This window comes from Seriola lalandi, unplaced genomic scaffold (assembly GCF_002814215.2).
Source record: "Seriola lalandi dorsalis isolate HSWRI2012SDOR001 ecotype SW California unplaced genomic scaffold, Sedor1 jcf7180002053703, whole genome shotgun sequence".
Classification (NCBI taxonomy): Eukaryota; Metazoa; Chordata; class Actinopteri; order Carangiformes; family Carangidae; genus Seriola; species Seriola lalandi.
Window position 1 is genome coordinate 231,465 of NW_019524256.1, and position 13,522 is coordinate 244,986.

General features: G+C 39.1%; 1 protein-coding gene across 2 annotated transcripts in view; it reads left to right on the plus strand.

The window, feature by feature from the left end:
• The first annotated feature begins 1,456 nt into the window (after positions 1 to 1,456).
• Positions 1,457 to 13,522, plus strand: part of LOC111651604 (oxysterol-binding protein-related protein 2-like) — a 28,252-nt gene continuing 16,186 nt past the window's right edge. The window contains exon 1 of one of the 2 annotated variants that reach the window (XM_023401598.2): positions 1,457 to 1,563. The gene's annotated coding sequence lies outside the window, so the exon portion shown is untranslated. Of the gene's footprint in view, positions 1,564 to 12,563; positions 12,634 to 13,522 lie in introns of those variants that run through there. The other variant, XM_023401599.2, reaches the window with a different exon arrangement.

The window sequence follows — 13,522 nt, forward strand, 5'->3', positions numbered from 1 at the left end:
TCTCTCATCCTACCCTCTGTTCTCTTTTCTTTTCTTCTCATCACACCATCGTGGCTGTTATGTAATGGTGGGAAAGGAAATACACTGCTTGTCTGTCTGCTGCCGCCTACAATAACAACAGCAACAGCAAATCATTATTGGAGATTAAACTTTTCTGTGTGCAGTCATGTAGAGATTGAGGTTATACAGCAAGGAAAAACTTTAGGCTTTTATGTTTTCAGTTGATGGTTTGTTCAGTGTTCAGACAAAATGGCTCCCACTCATGCTTAAGTTTCTCTTTTGTTTATTGCCAACAAACAAACCAGAAATGCTTCACTTTATGTGGAGCTAATGAGTTTTCTCAACAAAGATGTACGCGTGACAAGGAAGTGTTTAGAGCAACACATTGAAAGCCTTTATGAAACTGATTATAAGCTGGAACACTATTGTTTTATATCAGAAGATGATAAAGATGCATTTATTCATACAACATGACAAATCAACACACACAAACCCAACGTACTAACACACACACACACACACAAGGACACGTGGACAAGTGTATTGGATTTACTGCCGATGTAGACCATATGCCTGATTCTTTGTCATGCCTGTGTTAGTCTCTAAGCAGGCAGTCAGCTGTATCTAACATATCAATGTCTGAAGGACTCCATTATTGATGGGGGAGATAATATACTCTAGCCACGCTGATGTCTCATAAACTGGGCTTGAAATGAACACCAACTATGCAAAGGCTTTTTAATTAGAATTACTTCATGGTTTTCTTTTCGAAAATATAAACATAATAAAACATCACCTCTTGATGTTTTCACACACCCAGAAAATTACCTGATTATGATATAGAGATTCAAAAAATATGCAAATGTTAACAACTTTATTATAATCTCATATTTATCGTTTTTTTTTTTTTTACTGTTATCCCCCTCATCATCAGCTGCTGACATGAAACATCCACATCAAGTGCAGAGACATAATTCCAGTCATTCTCATCATGTTCAGTTAATCTACTTGAAGAGATAATGAGGAGACGTCTGGAATATGAAACCATTAGGGTGTGGTGCTCAGTTGCCACCTGTGTTTCACAATCCACCTGACTTTATGTTGGCCGCACAAACGTGCACGATCACCATTAAAACTAAAACTAAAAGTGATCGCATTTGACAAATCCAGACATATATTCATTTCAATCCATCAACATATATCCATCGTTTTTGAGTCAGTAATTGATGATAATAATAAAAATATGAAAAACACCTATTGTGTAATTCATTATGTCAAAATGGCAAAGATGTATAGCATAACATGAAACAATAAAGCCAAAACATGTCTAGCTAAGGGTAGTATTGCAAATCGGTCGACTTTATCCAGTATTTACTACCAGTGTTGTGATTGGCCAAGCGTTCCGTGTGTAAAATCTGATTGGCTGCGGACCATGTCTATCATTAATCTAGTCACGCCCCCACTGCTGCGACTTCCGCTTCTGTGTCAATCCCAGGCTACACAGTAAATTACTGCTCATCTCTCTGGACTTGTCAAAACATTCACCCAGCACGCATCGCCGAGGTAAGATGGTGGACATTTTACCGCTCTGTCTACGGTCTCCTGTTGTGTTTTCACGGCTGCAATATAGCTTTGCGTTTTGTGTACAAGGAAGGTAGCTAGCTGTGCTAGTTAGCCATCTTTATTTTTTTGTTTAGCCCGCCCGCTAACGTTAATGCTAGCTGTCAAAAAGCTCCCTGGCGTCCTGTCAGAGTTGGGACCGTCAGCTTGGTGTGTTGTTGTCAAGGATAAACAGTTCCTAGTATGTTTATTTACTTACCTTGCTCTCATTTTAAAACGTCGGAGAGGTAAATTAAGTTTTAATTTGTCAAGCTACATTAACTGCTAGACTGTACGCGCTAATGTTAGCAAGCAAACAGTTGACGGTAGCATATTGGGATGGGTTCTCCTTATTGGCACTTAGCTAACAGTTATGTAGTGTGATGTTAAGTTGTAAGTGAATCATTTATCAACAACAGCTTAAGTGATATATTTTGTATAATAATTTTTAATTACTGTTAGTCTTTTAGCAATAGTAGTAAGTTATCTGGTATAACAAGGGTACGACTGTTAGTTCAAAATTGCCTACGGTGAAATGTATGTAAGACAGCTAAAGTCAGAAAAGAAAAATATGTGCATAGAATAGTGTGTGAAACCCGTGAGATTCCCTATAGCAAGAGATTTGTAAAACTGGATCTCCAGCAGCAGCACTTATCTCAAGCAAGGTGTAGGTTAAAGTCACCTCCTATCGCGTTGAACAAAATTGGGCAAACATTGGGAATGTTCCCCTGCCTGTTTCGCTTCTCACCGGCTCCATCCACATTTACATCTGACTCGGAGGAGAGAGACTAAACTAAAAGCTTTTGTCTTTAAAAGTTGGTGCACTGGAGGTCATTGACACGAAGGTTTGCACTGACACAGCAGGCTGTTTATCTGCGCTCCCTGACATACATATCCCCTCAGAGGCACTGCTGCTGCACTGCTGCATCAACTGGCCTCTAACAGTGATGATGCCAGAAAAAAAAGTGCTTACACTAAGATTGAGAGTCTGTGTAGACACATACCATTATCCCGTTGTTTAGTCATTTAAAAAATGTTTTGACTACCACCATTACAACAACAGGCAACAATGTGTGAGGCACTGATACTGAGGATTGAGAGACTTTATCCCCTTACCATTAAAAGGGCACACAATACAGTGAATGCATCAGTTATGCGAAGTACTGAACTTTACTAAAATTTAACTTTCAGTCCTAAAGAAATTACAGTTTGCATTCTTTTTTTAAAATTACAAGGTGTCTACAGGTTTTCGAAGGAAGACACTTGCAGATTTTATTCCTGCGTTACATGAGACATCATGCTGTTCTCCCTGGTATTACAGCTCCACAGAGAATGGCCAGCTCCATGTCATTTTGTTACGTGTCTTCCTCCCAAAGGTGCTTTAATTAGTTTGTTGCTATGCTGATGGTCTCACATTGTAGAGTGAGGCAGTTGTGCACAGATAAGAGATTTCCATGTTTGTTGATGTAGTGGTGAACACCTTCAAGAGATTTTTCAATTCTGCAATCTATTTTTCGAGGTCTGTGGTTAGATTTAAGAGAACAGGAAAAAGATTTTGTAAGGCATGTACTAAAAGCCAGGTTTCAACACAGCTGAGACGAATGTCGCAGTAGGGGCAGGACCAAGACATGCTAAAGGAAAATGCAACACAAGTAGAGACATGAATTAGTGAAATGTATGTTTTTGGCTGACCTAACACGGGCTGGTAAACAGATGCTAATAGGTTTCTCAAGCACTTTTGCAGTTGCACAGTTGATCGTATCTTTTTGTGCCTCTTTTATCTGCAATGTGTCAGTTGCCACATGGGGATAAGGCAAAGTTTGAGCCAACACTAGTCCAGGCAACCATCCAGGCAACAGAGAAACAATACTCTATGTATAATTTATAACAGAGAGCAGGTAGCCAATCAGAAGCCTGTCTGATGCACAGGCCTTTGTATTGTTTTGCTCTGCTTTGTTTGCCTCATGGTCATAGGGAGTGCACGCTGGTCAGCAGGGACCAGAACAAGCCTGCTACAGATGCACCATTATATCAGCACGCTGCTGGATGATAATAAATAAGTAATAAAGATATTGATCTATTACTATTTTCCTGTTTATATTTGTCAGATTGTGCAATCACGATAATTTAAAAAATGATCTTTTAATTCTCTGATTCTCTGCCAAAGATCTGTTTGGCGTGTTGAGTCATTTCCGACCCTGGTTTAGATGCAGCTCTGCTTGTTTTTTTGTACATACATTAAAGGTTCACTCGGCCAATATAATATTGTGTAATTCCTGTCTGTGACTGTGACTGTGGAGGCTTTGTAGCTGCAACTGATGCGCTCTTCCTTAATTACTTAATTTGTAACTATGTGTCAGGGTTGAAGTGTGATTGGTCGGCTTGGTGTGGTTCTTGTTTTCTTCTCCAGTGTTTACTCATAGCAAAGATAAAATCAGAAAACACAGGTCAGTCAGCCCCCTGAGGAAGGTTCTCAGTATTGTTCACCTTTTCAGTAACAAGACCACAAATTATTTTCTCATCTGTTACACAAACTGAAATTATGTAAACATAGTCTGTTTTGATACCATTCAAAATTAAAGTATTATCCTGATAATGTGCGACTTATTAATTTAATGTCTCGGTCCTGCAGTCACCAGGTTAAATCTGAGGTCATCAGAAATCTCTTGCACACCTGATTAGTCTTTTTGACAGGTGCGTTTCTGCTCGAGCTGCTCGATTATGGCAAAAATCATAATCAGGATTATTTTTTATCAATATTGAGATCATGATTATTTATTCAATAGGATTACTCTTTGACTTAGAAACATCAAACATTTACTTAACTTAAAAAAAACTTTTAATACATGTCAATGGAAAAACTAATTTTTAAAAAATGAGATGATCTATATCATCTTTTTTTATTTGTTTTTTAAATTTTTTTATATTTTATATATATATATATATATATACACACATATATATATATATATAGTACAATTCTAATGTACGCTGAAATATAACCAGGAAGTGTATGGGGGGGAGGTTTTGATGTGTGTGTGAAAATTGTTGAAAAACGGAATGCGCTATTATAATCATTTTATCTCCATTATCTTGTTTTCTTAATCGTTGGAAGAAAAAATTGTAATCAACACTCCACAACTAACCCTTTGATTAATCGTGCAGCTCTAGTTTCTACCTCAAACAGGTTAAATCTTAAAATGAACTGAGATACCAACTGTCGACGTTCATACCCATGATGGTCATTACTACATTATTCTATGAGTACTCATGGGTTGGACCACACCCAGCTTCCAGCTCGGCCTTCATTTTGACCTTTCAAACACACACACACACACACACACACACACACACACACACACACACACACACACACACACACACACACACACACACAGGTTCACAAGGCGGAAACAGTATCAGCCCTGTTGTCATGGCAGGTAATCATAAATCCATTCCTATACAATAGCTATCTTCAGCGTGATGACCACAGCACACACGCAAAAATCCAGCTCAACCAGATTTTCCCAGTTGAACCAGTCGTGAACAATGTTGATCACAAACTTGGGTTTGTGTTTTATACGCGCTTTACTCAGGAGTGTCACTGTTTGTGTTTCTGTTTGTGGACACATTAAAGAAGTTTCGAGGGAAGATTCGTCGCAGCCTTTCTATCTATAAACCTCCTGTGAGATGAAGAGTCCTCTGAACAGGTTTTACCTCCTCGCAGGTGTCGCAGGAACATGCTGACTCACACTACGCTGACCGTGTGACACTGTGCTCAGCAATCCTGCTCAGAATGAGTTGAGACTTTTTTTTGTTCCCAGAGGGTTTTAATAAGAGGAGGAGGAACATGAAGAGGGCAGACTCATCACTTCAGTAAGGAGCAGAGACTCAGTCCTCTGGATGGAGATTAGGTTTATCCTCTTGCAGATATCCTCTGCAAAGATTCTTCATCTATGATTAGTCTTGATGACTTGAGCTTGAGAGACAAAGGACTTGACTTACATATAGTCTGTCAAAGTCTCGTTGTTTTGTCAGTTGTCAGGACACAGATGGGGAAGTAGTTACTAGGGATGCCCCAATCACTTTTTTTTGCTGCCGGTACCAATACGATCATCTATGAGTGCGATCCGCCGATATCGATAATTTTTTGTGTTTTGTTATAGCAGCCAGTTTAGCTGTTAGTCAGTCTGCTCAGCTTTGTAGTGAACTGGGACCTCCGATAGGCGTCAGCATAACCTGATAAAAGGACCACAAAAAGTAGGGATGCCCCGATTGATCAGCCACCGATCATTATCAGCTGATTTTCATTAAAAGGACATGATCGGTAGATGGGAATTTGTGTGTGTGTGTGTGTGTGTGTGTGTGTGTGTGTGTGTGTGTGTGTGTGTGTATCCCTCTTGTGATTTACTTCCTGGGCCGATGTCTTCATCCAAGGCTGAACATCTGGTGCAATGTGGAGGTTGCGTGTTTTACTGAGAAATGGTAAAAATGTTTGTGTTGTCTTTATTTTCTCCCTTGTTTTTTTTTTTTTTTTTTTTTTTTCCATTAGTGTGAAGAGAAACAAAAGATGCAGGAGGGTCATTTATCACTTGTTTCAGCTGCAGCGGATGGTGTGATGTGTAATGATCTTGTGATATGTGCTACACTTTCATTTCTACCCTCGCTCAGCGCTGTTGTGTGCTACCACAGATAATATACAGGACAGGAGGTTTTAAAATAGCATCTCATGAAAATAAGTAGAGCTCTATTTACTTTATATATATTGCTATGATACAGTTTGAATCAGTTGTTTGGTTTACTGCTTATTAAGTTTTTTTCCCCACAAATTCAGGATATTTTTTCATGATGGAAACAGGGATAAAATGACTCCACAGCTTTTACTGCTTTGTATATGATATTTCTTGATATGACCCATCATCACCATGGCCGGAAATAATATGAATGAATTATAAAAGAAGAAATAAATTATAATTTGAATGGTATTACTTTAGCTTTTCTACATTTATAGTAAACATGAAGAAGGTGGCAGTAACTTGGGCACAGTTCTGTTTTTAACATAACCTCATAACTCTCATATTTCACCTCCTCTCTCCTCCCTGCTCCTCATTTTCTCCCATGCACAGATGAGTGCTCAGACAGTACCCACAGCAGAATGCCGCTCTGTGTTGGACTCCCTCTGACACAGTGGCCTGTCTGTGCTTCTTTTTCCTCATGCCGCCTCTCAGACTGCGTTCACATCCTGCCTCCTTCCCTGGGACCGGCACATCAAACCCCTTCCCTCCATCCTCTAACCTTAATTCTCCAGCTGTAACCTAAAACACAAGCTTGGTGGAAGTTAATCAGGTGAAACACGGTCTCTGCAAAATCTGTCGAAAACGTAACAATGAAAAATGAAAACTGAATTATCCTCCTCGTCTTAGGTTATGCACTAAAATGTTGGCGAGACAAGAGTTAAGTGTAAGGATTCTGGTCAACAAAGCACAGTTCATTTTGACACCTATACTGTCTGCTCCAGACTAGAGCTGCGCGATATGCAAAAAAAAATTATATTGCTATTATTTTGGCAGGTATTGTGATTTCAGTTGGAATGATCGTTTTTTTCATTTTCACTGGAAAAAAATATAAAAATGATGAGGATGTGATTTTTGATGGTTCCTGTACCAAACAAACATGTTTCTTTTGCATCTGGAGAATATGATTTGTAGGTCGCGGCGTCTCTGTAGCACCACAACACTTATGGTGCTAACAATGCTAATGCTAACAATGCACAACAATGTTTTGACACATTTTACCTTCATGAAGAAAATTGCAGCTCCTGTGATTTGGATATTGCATTTGGCCAAAAGAAGACAAAGCCAAAGGTTGAGTTGTTCACTGTGTTTTTCCCGTTCACTTCACTTTCCTTCAGTTTGTAGAAATCTCTAAAACGGAGGTGGAACTAATGTTTTCATAAAACTGTAGACTGTAAAAAGGGCAACAGACATTTGCCGCTAGCTAGCAGTCATGGCCACAGCTAAGAAGCGTTAAGACGATGTTGAGGGCCGCCGCTTTCAGGAGCGTAGGAGAGTTGAATACTTTTTCACTGAAAACCAAAACGGTTGCTTTTTGTCTCATTTGCTTGTTAAATTAAACATATTACAACATATAATATTATACTCTCCTACTTTACCCGCTGATTGTTGTTTTTGTCGTTGGTGACGTTAGAGGTTGGTTTGGTCAGTTTCACAGCTTCTGCTCTCCGTTCATCTTCAGTGTGTGTGTGAAATTGACTTGTGGTATGAGTTTCACAGTCTGCAGTCATAGGTGAGCTACCTATTGAGGTGTGTGTGTGTGTGTGTGTGTGTGTGTGTGTGTGTGTGTGTGTGTGTGTGTGTGTGTGTGTAAGGAGAAAGAAAGAGGTGTGTGTGTGTGCTGTATCAGTACTGGGCTCCGTCTCACATGGCAACAGCTCTCGGCTCTTAGTTTCTTTCTTCTTGTCTCTCTCTCCGTCCGTCTCTGGATGTTTTGGTCAGACATCAGAGGACAGCGCAGGGAGACGTCAGGCTGGACCTGAGTGGAACAGTCACATCGGTAGGTTTGTCTTTGAGGTTCTGACTGATCAATCAGATTATCAGATTATTGGTTGCTTCACTGCTTTGGTTTGGTGCGACCAGTTTGTTTTGAGAAGGCAGAATGAACAGGTGAGACCTAACGGAGTCAGTACAGCCTCAGAAGCCTTAATATTAATGTGAAATGCTAATATGCTAATACAGCTATCTGTTTATCTGGACGTTTATCTAGATGAATGGGTCTGATGAATGAGTGAATATATTAAACATGACAGGAAACAGTCACTCATCTCCTACATATGTGGAAGTTGAGCTCTAAAATCATTGAGCACTTACCCATGCTTTGTTTCTTTAGCATGACCGGTGCTGTTGTCTGTTCTGTTATCATTATTGTTTTTAATAATTACTTCAGACAAATCTCTAGTGTGGAAATATGTGATCATTTTAACATCCAATGAGTTTTTCACTCTTCAATTCTTTTGTAAACACATGCAGTACAAAACTAAAGTTGCTCTTGTTTCAGAAACAAATGAAAACCATTTGTGGTGTTAGAATATACAAAAACTGCAGTGTTTAAAAAAAAAAAAAAAAAAAAATCATCTCAAATTTAAGGATTAGTTTCAGCTCCTCATTTTGTCTTTTAGGAACAAACTTTAACCAAAAGTTTGTCATGTAATCTTTACATTTGAAAGGTGGTATTTAATTATATTTTGTGTTATTTTGGCTTGAACTGAAACTGTGATACTGGACTTTATGTTACATTGAAGACACATAATTTTAAGCATCTTTCGTTTGTTCTTGGCAGAAAAAAAGTTTTATAAAATTAGATTAGCCATTAACAAGGTCAGGCTGTTGTCAGCAAATTTGTGTTTTTATGTAAGAAACCCCAACGTAAAAGAAAAGTTACTATTCCCGAGGTGAGGCTGCGTTCAACTTTTAACTGTTATTTCTTCTTTATCTCTGACATGTCAGACACATGTTTTTCTGTATTTGTATTTGTATCTAATAGAATAAAAGAGTTTCAGAGCCTCAGATTGGGGTTAGTTGTGATACGCTACTGTCCAAGTATGGAAGTGTCTGTGGTGTGTTCATGGTGCCATGTCTGTCATGGTTACGTAACAGCTCACGGGCGTCTGAGAAACAGAGAGCGATATGATCTGAGAGCCTGTTGCAGCCAATCAGGAGGCTCGCTCTCTCTCTCTCTCTCTCACTCCTGTGAATGTGTGTGTGTGTGTGAGAATTTACTTACTTCTTCTGCACACTTATGGAGGAGAAACGAGTTGATTAAAACCATAAATTACTCAATACAAAATACAAACATGGATTTAAAATGCAATTCAGTGCAAAACAGTCTCGCTTTCAGGGAGATGCAAAGAAACATTTCTTCTACAAATTATAAAAGAGGAATGATTTATATTAATCAAGACTATAACATTCATCAGACTAATTGAGATTAACATCTTTGCCAGTCATCACGCTGGTCCTTCGCTCCTTTCTCTTTTCAAACATGCAAACCTGATTGTTGAGCTCCTCGTGTTGAGTGTTCCTCCTCAGCTCTGCTCCAGAAACACTTAAAACAGCCGAATCTGTTTAAACATCTCAGAAAGGCCAAGCGCTGCCTGAGGGCTGTAGTTTAACTGGTGGTCGTCATACGTTTTTTTTTTTTTTTTTTTTTTACCACATAATCAAAAGGAATTTCCGTATGATCTGCATTTCTTCTCTTTGACACACCAGCTTCAGCAGTGTGTGCGTTTTTAACGGGCTGTGAACTGAGAGCAGTGTGAGATGTGAGTGTGGAGTTTGGATCGGTGTCGTGTTCATCACTGCAGGGACTTTGTGGTGTAGCGTGATGCATCATGTTGCTTAAGACAAAACTGTCTGGTGACTCCCAGACTTGGTTTTGTCTGATAGCTGGAAGCAGCATGTTATGAGATCAGATTGTTTCAACACAGTCAAATCAATGACAAGCTGCATGAAGGGGGTTTCCTCACATGGAGAATTGGACAACTGTAATCAATAAATGGAGCTTTACAACCACAGCAGGCCGCCATTCCTGGTGTTGGTTGGAGGATCCTATCCTATCCTATCCTATTGGAGTTAATTACTCGCGAGAGCGCGGCCTTGAAAGTGACGTCACGTCAGGCACCAGGTGAGAGTCAGAGAAGTGTAGTCGTGAGGAATAAGGTAGCGAATAACCGGAGAAAAGGTAGACTTATTAGCCAACTCAGTGACGTTATCTTAGGGTAAACTAATTGATAGCATTAAGCTAATATCTACACGTCATTATGTATTAACTGCTGACTGCATTTTCAGATGAGCTTGTTCAGATACTTCTCTAAGAAGAGAAAGACAACAGATGAAGAAGACGCTAGTCAGGTAGCATCATAAGCCTTTTACTGACTCGTAAATGATGATGGTTAGGTAAAAAATAGTATTTTAATGTTCACACTTGTAATCAGATGTGATGTGAGTGTAAACTATAGAACGCTGTTAGCGTTACGTTACTCACACTTTTAATGTAATCTTATTAGACAAGTAACATTAGACAGGGAGGAGTTGTTAAACAAAGTGGAGGAGAGCAGAGCACAGCAGCGGAGAGATGAGCCTGGGTGCAAACTTTGCCACTGACTCTTACCCCCCCCCCATAGCATGCCCCCACTGCTGAAAAAAATCCTAGAGGAAACACTGTGATGATGATGTGATTTTTGTTGGTCTTGTACCAAACAAACATGTTGTATTGCACTTGGCCATATTGTGATTATATTTCGATATATTGATGTATGTATTGAGTTTCACGTGCAGCAGATGTTGGTGTCTTCTGTTTCAGATCTTAAAAAAATGACAACGAATCTTCAATGAAGTGTCATTATTCTTGGTATGAATGGCTCCTACAGTTCTACAGCAGTATGATCGTGATGTGATGAGCAAGATGGTGAGACTGTAATAACCCATGCAAATGAGATTTTCACCTGTGTTTGCTGCGTTCACAGACGTAACTTGCTCTCTGTTATACAACGGTGTCAGCACAGCCTCACCTGCTTCTTCTTTTGTTTTGTTTTTTACCTTACCCTGATGTGATACAACATTTTAAAAGTCAAACTAACAGCAGAATACTAGAATATCATCATTACTATGGTAACAATTCACCTTATTTACATGTATGTATTGATAACGTGTGGATCTAATACCTGCCTTCATTTCACTGGCTGCTCTAACAGTTCAAGTCAAGTGTGTTTTGGTAGAAGCAGCAAAGGAGAGGAGGCAAAAACTCAGGTCCACACAAGTCCTAGGACTCGTAGTTTAATAACTTACTACACTTCCACCTCACCACGCCGCTCTATTTTATCATACATGAGCAAAACAGAAGCCGCAAGTAGCCTTAACGATGAGCTCATTAACATGCATCCACTTCCATCACGGTGCGCCGGATGACGCTGCTCATCTCGCATCTCGGTAACCCGGCACTTCTTAAAGACACATTTCACATTTCAAAAATCCAAACAGTCTCAAAGTCCTTTAACACTATTTAATACATACCTGTAGAATGAAAATAATAATTAACAGTCCATTTCCACACCTGTGTTCACCAAATAGGCCAATGATAATACGCTATATAAACAGCATTTTACCTTTTGTGAGGGGAAAACAATAAACCAAAAGTCACACTGCTGCAGATGGAGCTTAGATGAGCGTTACACTGTAGGAGAAAAAAAATTAATGTTAATTTGTCAGTGAATATTTGTGACAGTGACCTCTGGTTTTATATAGATTGTCGTGAGGGCAGAACATTGAGTTCTAAAACACTGATGCACAAAAACATGCGTGATAAGCGTTATCACAGTCGAAGGCTTGGTCATGTTTTGGTTCACAAGCCACTGACTCGCCCTTCAGAAGCAGACTGTAGTTTGGGAAAGCTGTGTGTATATCTTCAGACCTTTTTTTTTTTTTTTTTAAATCTCGATTTAAAAATGCTCTTGTAGAGGTTTTTAATTTTTGGGAGTTCCCTGGTTTATGTGATTACGAGACCACAGGAAATATCAAGCTTTGTCGTGTAGATCTCTTGGCTGGATATCCTGATATACTGACAAGATGTCAACTCCCTTTTTAAAGTGAGATCCTCTTTATTCTGTTTGATTGTTGTTGAAATGCGTGCTTGTGAGAACTGACGGTCAGAAACAGGTTTTTTAATCTATAATTTTATATTTTATAACATAAAGCTTTTCATTTTAGAATTATTTATTATAGGCACCAACCACAACAAAAAAAACTGCATGGCTGAATGTTTAATTGGGTCATAGAACAACTGAATACCAGCTTGTCATCCATCCTGTCCACCTTATCGATCGTGGACGCTGAGGACAAAGTTCACCTGTGTGCTGAAGGCGTTACCTGTCTCTGGCAAAGGTAACAGGAAACAGCAGAGTGAGAGGAAGGGAAAGAAAGAGTTGTTAGCTGTGTCTTTTGGGATTTAATCACACTGCAGGTATGTAAAAATATGCTCAGCTGACAGCTCTAGAAAACAGCAGTATTCAGTATTTTGCCAACACTGCTGACCCCTGTGTGTTGCTCAGAAATGATCAGAAAAGAGAAACATCTGATGGTTGCTTTAATAGCTGTAGAAATAGTGATGATCAGTAACATTTCATTTCCGACATGAACTTTTTTTCCCTGGTCACTATCTTTAAATTTGCAAAAATATGCATGCAAAGTATATTATTGGCTTAAATGTAAACAACAGAAGCTGTGATGAGAAGGGACACTATTGGAAATTGGATTTCCACTTTGCATTTATGTAAAAATATAATGAGTCAGGGAATAATATATTTGAACTGACTGAAGTTTGAAAAGAAAGAAGACAGAAACTTTCCCTAAGTGAAAACTAATGCCTTGGAAACGGTGTGTAAGATGAAATAGATTTTTTTTTAAAAACTGTATTGATATTTTCTGTGTGTTGGGGTCAAACTCCTGCTGTGAGCCGGACAGTTTAATCAGAATGTGACGCAGCATCAGACAAACATCCAGCTCGGTGATATTAGACCATACCATGGACGTAGCAGGTTGTTAGCGCTAGTTAGCGTAGCATTAAGCAGCAGGTAAATGAACACAAGTAGTTCGTGTTTTGAATTTCATTTTCTGATTTTTGTCGAGGAAGTGAAGCCACACTGGAAACATCCATTCAAAGGAGAAGCTAAGCTAACAGGCTAGGCTATGAAAACGTAGCTAAGTGAGCTTTCATCTCCAGCAGTCGCAAGCTGTCCAAGTGTAACAGACCGACTCTGTCATGTTTCTGCGTAAGCAGATAAAGAAACTGTTAGTGTGAAGGATGAATGAAAGGATGTTTTCTGTCTTTTCATCTTTACTAATTAACAATT